We start from the raw sequence: 9,844 nt of genomic DNA, 5'->3' as shown, positions 1-9,844 counted from the left end.
ACCATAAATTTACAAGATTTTCACTGAAACACTAGATTGAATTCATTAGTAAACATAAGATATACTCAAATGCTTTGAGCTCATCAAAATTAAATAGGGTTATAATCAATCACTCCACAATCTCCCCCTTTTTGATGATGACAAAACATTGAGTATATGTAAAGTGAATTGCTCAATAAACCAAGAAATTTATAATAAAATTTAAAAATGAATTCAAGTGTCTGGTATTTTAATTTATCCAAACTTGAAAGGTGTGAAACAATAAATTTTGAAGTTAAAGCTCCCCCTTTCATTTGGAATTATATAAGCCTTCATGTCATGCAATCAATTGTTTGGCTTATATATATTTAATGATTTGGCTTTCTTAAAAATTCAGATTCTTCCCCTCAACACATGCATTCAACTATGTTTTGATTCTCAGAATTTTCTTTTAGTGCATTGAAGCTTTTAATCTTAAATTTTTGGTTTTTAGAGGGAAAATCTGCCAATTTGTTCTTAAGTATGATTCAACTAATCTCCGAATATTCCTTGAATAGATTCTGGAGATTACTCCATTAGGAGCCCTAATAGAGAGATAATGAGCCTCGAGGTATCGAATCCACTAAGAACAAATTCTTGTGTGTTATAAAAATTTTCTTTTTATTAATTTTCATTGATTCCTTTTACATATCTATTAAATATATTTCTCCCCCTTTTTGTCATTGCATCAAAAAGGAAGTAAGCAGAACACTCAAGCAAGTAGAGATCAATGTGCACAATATTGAAGAAAATTGTCTACTCATTGTATTGATGTATATGTAAGTACATTTGTGAATACAATAAGTAAAGCAGTAAATACATGTCAAAGTAAACAAAATCAGCTAGGGCTTCCTCGAGGATGTGGCTCCTCTACTCAGTCTTGATTGTTCCATTAGAAGATTGACTCCATCCGTGACGTTCCCTAGCTGGATGATAATGGCCGAAGTGGCCCTACTGTGCGTCGTGGATAGCTCGGTCAGAGTCTGCTGGAGTGTGTCCAACTTGGCGATCAAGACATTCGCCAAGCGCTCGGCCCCCTGATTCAGGCTGCCCATGTCGTGTCGGATGTCATCTCGCATCTTTCTTGTGTTGCTTGTGATATCGCTCATGTTGGAGAATTGGGCTTGTATCAGGCTTCTGACATTGAAGATCTCCTCCCTCAGATGAGCTGTCATCTCGGTCACGGCTGATAGGGAGGGAACTAATGCAGAAGAGAGGGCAGGGGCTGGACCTCTGAGCTCTCTCAGAAGATCGTCCCGAAGATCTCGTACAATCTCCTGCCGCAACTCCCGGAGCTGCTCAGGAGAAATCCGGGCCTCCATCGGTAGCTGAGGAGGAGGGTCTGGCTGAGGTGGATGGTGCTGAGGTGGAGGGAAAGGTAGGAAAGTCTGAATCTGGATCAGGACTGGGGGAGCGTCTAGTGGTAGGTGTGGATGAGGATGGTTTTCTGACCCATGTTCCCTCTACCTTATGAAATCCCATCCTGTGTAGGGTTCCCTCACCCATGCGATCTGTCCATCGCAGTGCGCGAGAGGGTTCCCCCTCAGAAATGGGGATCTCAGACTCCCTAAAGATAAGAGTGTATAGCATCTCATAAGGAAGGGTGAGCCTAGGTCTGTCTAGTGGCTCACATAGGTATCTGTAAATGAGTTTGGGGAAGTTAATTGGAGTATCCTGAAGGATGTAGAACATAAGGGCTAGGTCCCTCTCAGATACAAAATCAAAGCGGCCGGTCTTAGGAAAAAGGGTCCTAGAGATGATACTCAAAAGGAGCCGCATTTCAACTGACAGTGAACTAACGGACACCTCATCGAGTGGGGACTGGGGTGGACTCCCTAAAATGGCCGTAAGGGCCTCAGTCCTATCCTCAGGATGAGTAGGAGATACCCCTACTTGGGGAAGATGGAGAATTTGAGCAATGATATCCTCCGAAATAAATAATGGGACACCCGCTACGGTCCCCTCTATCCCACCATTTCTCCTATGTACTGTTCCATAGAACTCCCTAACTAGACCTGGGTATGTGGGAAGATCTAGGGAACAAAAGAACTCGAGTCCCTGGGCCCTCAACCTATCTCCTATAGTGAAGCCCTCCCGGGAGAGATAGTCGAAGTTGACGTATCTCCCGATGGAGACCGCCTTCCCGGCGCACGGACGCGAGGGAACCGGCCTCGGCGGGGAACGAGCCGGAGGTTGTGGCCTCACGGGATCGTTCCGAGCTTTGGACCGTCGCTCGGCACCGGTCGCGGGTTGGGGCCTCTTCCGGCTTGAGACAACCGACTTACGGGGCATGGTTGACCTAGGGATGGGGTAAAACCCTAATGGACGGAAGAAGGTCGACGGGAAAAAACCCTAAGGACGGTCGGAGACGATGTAGGAGACGGCTCTAGAGTTTGTGAACAGTGGCGGCGGTGAATAGAAGTTTTGATTAAACGCTTGGATTAGGGTTAAAAACTCGGATCCCGACCGCGAGTCGACTCCTGTAAGTCTCGAGTCGACTCGACCTCGAGTCGACTCCAAAATATGCGTGAGTCGACTCCTCCTATGCTGTCATCAACCTCGAGTCGACTCCCGTCTATGGGCGAGTCGACTCCTCCTATGCTGCCATCGATCTCGAGTCGACTCCTGTCTATGTGTGAGTCGACTCCCCCTTATGAGCCGACTCTGAAACTTACTCGAGTCGACTCGAACTCTGGCACGTACCTAAAAATCATGCTATTTTCGTACCAACCAAGGGACAATCACTTAGTTATGATCTGATTTGATGATTATAGATGAAAAACTCCATATTTAACCCAAGGTAATCATCAAAATCAATGAACTAGAAGAGAATATCACTAGGATGGATCAATCACTCCTAATCCTCTCCTAAGCACACTAAATCTCTCTTCACTCAAGGGTTTTGTGAAGATATCAGCTAATTGATCATCAGTACAAACAAATTGAAGTGTCACATCACCATTCAGTACATGATCTCTTATGAAGTGATGTCTTATCTCAATATGTTTAGTTCTTGAATGCTGAATTGGATTTTTAGTTAGATTAATGGTACTTGTATTATCATAATTAATGGAAATTTTATCTTGTTTAATGCCATAGTCTTCCAATTGTTGTTTGATCCACATGATTTGAGCACAACAACTCCCGGCTGCAATATATTCAGCTTCAGCAGTAGATAATGCAACCGAATTTTGTTTCTTGCTGAACCATGAGATTAAATTTTCACCTAAAAATTGACATGACCCGCTGGTGTTTTTTTAATCAAGTTTACAACCAGCAAAGTCCGAGTCTGTGTATCCTATTAAGTTCAGGCTAGATTCTTTAGAATACCATAAGCCCATATTTTTTGTTTCTATTAGGTATTTAAAGATTCTCTTCACTGCAATTAGATGAGATTCCTTAGGATTAGACTGATATCTAGCACACATGCATACACTAAACATGATATCAGGTCTACTTGCAGTGAGATATAATAAAGATCCTATCATACCTCTATACATCTTTTGATCTACAGATTTACCTGATTCATCTTGGTCTAATTTGCATGATGAGCTCATGGGTGTGCTGATTGACTTGTTTCCCTCCATATCAAACTTCTTAAGCATCTTCCTAATGTATTTAGCTTGATTGATGAAGATCCCTTCTTCAGATTGTTTGATTTGAAGCCCGAGGAAATAGTTCAGCTCTCCCATCATGCTCATCTCAAACTCACTCTGCATTAAGTCAGCAAATTCTTCGCAGAGGCGATTGTTAGTAGCACCGAAAATAATATCATCAACATAAATCTGCACTACTAACATATCTTTGTTTTTCTTCTTTAGAAACAGTGTTGTATCTACATTTCTCCTAGAGAACTCATGTTCTAGTAGAAATTTGCTAAGTCTTTCATACCATGCTCTAGGTGCTTGTTTCAAACCATAAAGTGCTTTGTTCAGTTTATACACATGATTAGGGTATTGATGATTTTCAAAACCAGAAAATTGTTCTACATACACCTCCTCATTAATATACCCATTTAAAAATGCACTTTTTACATCCATTTGAAATAATTTGAAATTCTTAGAGCATGCAAATGCTAATAATTATCTAATTGCCTCAAGTCTAGCTACAGGAGCAAAGGTTTCATCAAAATCTATACCTTCTTCTTGATTATACCCCTTTGCTACTAGTCTAGCTTTATTCCTTATTACAATTTCATTTTCATCAAGTTTATTTTTATATATTCACTTGGTACCTATAATTGAATATTCAGAGGGTCGTTCAACTAGGTTCCATACCTTGTTTCTAGTAAATTGGTTTAATTCTTCTTGCATTGCATTTATCCAATTTACATCTTTTTCAGCTTCTTCTATGTGTTTGGGTTCAAAATGTGAGACAAAAGCTAGATGATTATTTAAGTTCCTAAGAGATGCTCTAGTCCTAACAGGTTGAGATGGATCATCTAAAATTAATTCCTTAGGATGCCCGTGAGCAAACCTCCAAGCCTTAGTCAGCCCATGATCCACCATAGCCTCTTGGCTTGATGATGCATTTCCAATTAATTTTTGTTCATCATCTTGTAATGTCATCTCATCAATCTTTTCTTCAAGAATTTCAGCATCATCATCAAGATTAACTCTCTTGCTAGAAGAGATATCACTAGAATCATCAAAAACAACATGTATGGATTCTTCTATAACTAGGGTTCTTTTCTTAAAGACTCTATAGGCTTTACTAGTTGTAGAGTACCCCAAGAATATACCCTCATCAGATTTAGAGTCAAATTTTCCTAGATTATCTTTCCCATTATTATGAACAAAACACCTACAACCAAAGACATGAAAATAGTTTACTTTTGGTTTTCAGTTTTTCCAAAGTTCATAAGGTGTTTTCTTTATAATGGGTCTCAATAAAACTCTATTTAATATATGACATGAGGTATTGATGGCTTCTCCCCAAAAGTACTTAGGGAGGTTACTTTCATATAACATGGTTCTAGCCATTTCCTCTAGAGTTCTATTTTTTCTTTCCACAACTCCATTTTGTTGTGGTGTCCTAGGTGCAGAAAAATTATGAGTTATCCCCTTTTTACTACAAAACTCATCAAATAAATGATTTTCAAATTCGGTTCCATGGTCACTTCTAATAGCTATGACTGAAGTATCTCTAGCATTTGTTACTTCCTTATGAAATTTCTTAAAAACTGAAAATGTTTATGAGCTAAGAACATGACCCAAGTGTATCTAGAAAAATCATCTACAATAACTAGACCATATTTATTTCCGCCTAGACTTGTGGTTCTAGTTGGTCCGAATAGATCCATGTGTAGTAGTTCTAGAGGTCTAGAGGTAGAGACACAATTTATGGATTTAAAGGAGTTCCTTGATTGTTTGCCATATTGACAAGCTTCACAAATTTTATTCTTTTCAAACTTTAGTTTTGGCAAACCTATCACGGAATCTCTTTTAATTAGTTTTGATATTGTGTCCATGCTTGCATGACTTAACTTACGGTGCCATAACCAACTAGCATCATTATCCTTAGTTTCATTAACAACTAAACATGGGTTATGTTTGGCAAGATCCTCAGGGTCTACAACATACATATTCCCACGTCTTATTCCTTTAAAAACTAAACTATTGTCATTTGAGTTGGTTATGATGCATAGTGATGGTTTGAACAAAACATCAAAACCTCTATCACACAATTGACTAATGCTAAGTAGATTATGCTTAAGACCATCAACATATCGAACATTATCAATAAAAGTTGAAGGGGTAATTTGTACTTTACCTATACCAATGATGTGACCTTGGTTATTGTCTCCAAAAGTCACAGCACCTCCCTTCTTAGCTTCAAGGGTGAAGAATTGATCCTTGTCACCCATCATGTGTCTTGAGCAGCCACTATCCAAGTACCAACAATTTTTGTCGACCTTGGCTGCAAGACACTCCTACACAAGCAAATCATACAATTTTAGGTACCCAAGTTTTCTTGGGTCCTTCATGGTTAGTAATGTTGGTTCCTTTTGGAACCCAAATCCTTTTAATTTTTCTTTTAGTTTTTCCTTTTCTATAATCACACACATTTGCTGTATGTCCTAATGTTCCACAGCAAAAACATGTTATTTTCTTAGTTTTACTTTTCCCTGCTTTAACAAAGAAATTACTAAGGAGTTTTTGCTTATTTTTAGGTTTATACCCTAAACCAGCTCTATTGAATACAGCTCGTTGACTATTAAGTATCATCTCTAATTTTTCTGAGCTATATGTAAATTTTTCTACAAAAGGCTTGTACTTTTCAAGTTCTAGTGTCAATTTTTGTTTTTCTGTTTTTAGATCATTTAGGTCTTTTGTGAGACTCTCTTTTAAGATATGTTTATTGTTTTTAAGTTCTAATATTTCTTTGTTCAGCCTTTCGTTTTCTTTAGTTAAGGTATTAGTCTTTTCAATTAAGATTTGGTTGCTTGTCTTAAGTTCTGAATTTTCTTTAATAAAAACATCTTTATCCTTAACTAATGTATCATACTTACGGATGTGAGTTTGGTTGGTTAGTTTTAATTCTTTGTTTTTAAGGCTTATTGTCTTATATTCGTCCATTAATTCATTGAAGGCATCATAAAATTCATCGAAAGTAAAATCTAAATGTATTCCGGATGTTACCTCATTGTCATTAGCCATAAAACACAGATTGGCCTTTTCTATTTGTTCCTCATCCGATGATGATGATGATGTGTCGGAGTCCGATAGGGTGGAGACAAGGACTTTCTTTTTCTTGTACTTGCTCCCCTTCTTCAGCAAATGACACTCAGCTCTGAAGTGCCCCGGCTTCTTACACTCATAACATCCAATCCCCTCATTTTCTCTTTCCTTACCTTTATCCTTGTGGTAGAAATTTGAGGGGCCTCTCCTTTGATGAGAGGACTTCTTTCGGTTGATGAATCTGCGGAATTTTCTTACAAGAAGAGCCTCATCATCATCTCCCTCATCATCTTCCTCTTCACTGCTACTGCTGCAAGACAAATCTTTGTTAGTAGACACAGATTTTAATGCTATTACCTTTTTCTTGTGAGAGGACTCTTCTTCGTTATGTTGTTTCATGGTTAGCTCATGCGTCATGAGAGATCCAAGTAGCTCCTCGAGTGGCAGCTTATTTAAATCCTTAGCCTCTTGGATTGCCGTCACCTTGGCTTCCCATGACCTTGGTAAACACCGAAGAATCTTCCTGACAAGCTCACTGTTAGTATAATTTTTCCCAAGGCTTTTTAGGCCATTGACAATATCAGTAAATCTAGTGAACATGCAGGTGATTGTTTCATTAGAGTCCATTTTAAATAATTCATACTTATGTACTAATATATTTATTTTGGATTCTTTTACTTGATTTGTGCCCTCGTGGGTCGCTTCAAGTCTATCCCAGATCTCTTTTGCTGAATTGCAAGTAGAGACTCTATTGAATTCATTTCTATCTAAGGCACAATAAAGTACATTCATTGCTTTGGCATTAAGTTGTGCCTTCCTAAAGTCATTGTCATCCCAATCTTTTTCAAGTTTGGGTACAGTGACACCCTCTACATAAATGGATGGGATGTATGGTCCATTTAGTATAATGGTCCACATCTCATAGTCTTGGGCTTGGATAAATATTCTCATCCTAGCCTTCCAATATGAGTAGTCGGATCCATTAAAGAATGGGGGTCTTTGGGTAGACTGGCCCTCAATGTGGGAAGATCCAAATGGGGTTGTCATTTTGATCTTTTACTCTTTGGGTAAAAGAGTTCCGGCTCTGATACCACTTGTTGCCTAGATAGACAACCCAAGAGGGGGGGGGGTGAATTGGGTTTTAAAATAATTATTACAATTAAATGATTTATGAAATACTAATTAACACCTTTTGCAAGTTGATTAATTAGATGCTATGTGCTGTGAATGAAATGAAGATAAGGAACAACAGAGCAAGCACAAACACAAGGAATTTATAGTGGTTCGGAGCTAACCCTTGCTCCTACGTCCACTCCCCAAGCCTCACTTGGGAATTCACTATAACCCCTCGGATTACAGCCGGTTGTTTTACAAGCTCACAACCCAACTTGTTGTTTTACGAGGTCACAACGAACTCGGTCGGTTTTCCCAGGCTCACCGACTAGAACCACCCGATTGTTTTTCCGGGATCACAATCGAACCCTTACACGTTGGTTTCAACTTAGGCTCACCAACAAACCTATACACCCTTGATTCAATCCCCTGATTGAATCAAGTAAGGACCAAACGGTTTGAACAAAAACAAACAGAAAAATAGAGCTTCTAAAAAGCAGATGTACAGTGATATAAATGAGAGAAAAGTTAAGAGCCCTCAAACAAGTTTATGATGATGTAGTGGAGGGCTTCTTGAACTCTGGGTCTCCTCTTGAATGTCTTGAAGACTTGAAGGCTGAAGGAGACTTCTTTAATGCTGGGAAGAGTTGGTTGACTGGAGTTAATGGCCCTCTTCCTTCTTTTCGTTGAAATCCCTTTGGCAGATGAAGTTTTTGTGTTTGCTTTGAAAGGAATGTTACTTCTCTGCTTTGCTACAGTCCTCTGTGGCTATTTAAGCCATTCCCCACGGAAACTAGCCGTTAGACACACTTTACTAGCCGTTCTGCACATTCTGCACATCCTGACAATGTGTCCGTTGGGATCGGAGTCGACTCGTGCGATCTGGAGTCGACTCGGCTGTAGCAGGAGTCGACTCATGCTTTTCTGGAGTCGACTCGGCAACTGTTCCAGATTTGAATTAAAGTGAGCTTCTCGACTGGGAGTCGACTCGACTTAACCCGGAGTCGACTCCCCAAAATCTGGAGCTGACCTTGCATTTTTGGAGTCGGCTCATTCCAAGGAATCCATAGAGGTATTCTTCAACTTCACTCACCCGAGTCGACTCGAAAATTCTGGGAGTCGACTCGGCGCTCAGAGCCCGAACTCCCGATCTTCTGTCTTTTGGCTCGTGCAGTCTTGGAGTCGACTCGAACTGTTCCGGAGTCGACTCGGCTCTCAGTATCCGAAAAACAGTCTTCTGTCTTTTTGGAGTAGCGCTGCCTTGGAGTCGACTCGAACTGTCTTGGAGTCGACTCGCGTCTCAGAGACAAAAATACTGTCTTCTGTCTTTTTGGGGTCGCGCTGTCTAGGAGTCGACTCGGGCTTTGCGGAAGTCGACTCGGCTCTCAGTGTCCGAAAGTTGCTCTCTAACTTTTGCCTTGTATAACACTGAGAGTCGACTCTCGCTTCCTGTGGAGTCGACCTGCCAACTATCGGAGTCGACTCGCGTTCCTCAGGAGTCAACTCGGCTCTCAGGGTTCAAAATGACTTCTCTGTCTTTCTGTCTGTAACTCCCTGGAGTCGACTCATACTACTCCGGAGTCGACTCGGCAAGCATCGGAGTCGACTCGCGTCTTCAGGAGTCGGCTCGCTGACAGGTTTTGAGTTGAGTCTTTCTGTTCGTCTGTCTGTTCTCAGTCGGAGTCGACTCGAAATGATCCAGAGTCGACTCGAGCCTGTGCCAGTGCTTCTGATACGCTTGAAGTCGACTCGTAATATCCCGGAGTCGACTCGAGTCTCAGACTTTGGTTCAGATTCACTTCTTAACTTATCCAAAATGTCTTGAACCAAATCTAGAGACACTTAACCATAAATTTACAAGATTTTCACTGAAACATTAGATTGAATTCATTAGTAAACATAAGATATACTCAAATGCTTTGAGCTCATCAAAATCAAATAGGGTTATAATCAATCACTCCACAGGAAGAGAAAAGAAAGCGACTTTGTTTTTAGCGAAGTTCATCCTTTGACCTTCAGAGTTTTCACCACAC

This window comes from Phoenix dactylifera, chromosome 8 (assembly GCF_051530095.1).
Source record: "Phoenix dactylifera cultivar Ajwa chromosome 8, Ajwa_hap1_PhDact_Kaust_v1.1, whole genome shotgun sequence".
NCBI classification, from domain to species: Eukaryota; Viridiplantae; Streptophyta; class Magnoliopsida; order Arecales; family Arecaceae; genus Phoenix; species Phoenix dactylifera.
This window is presented reverse-complemented; position numbering follows the sequence as displayed.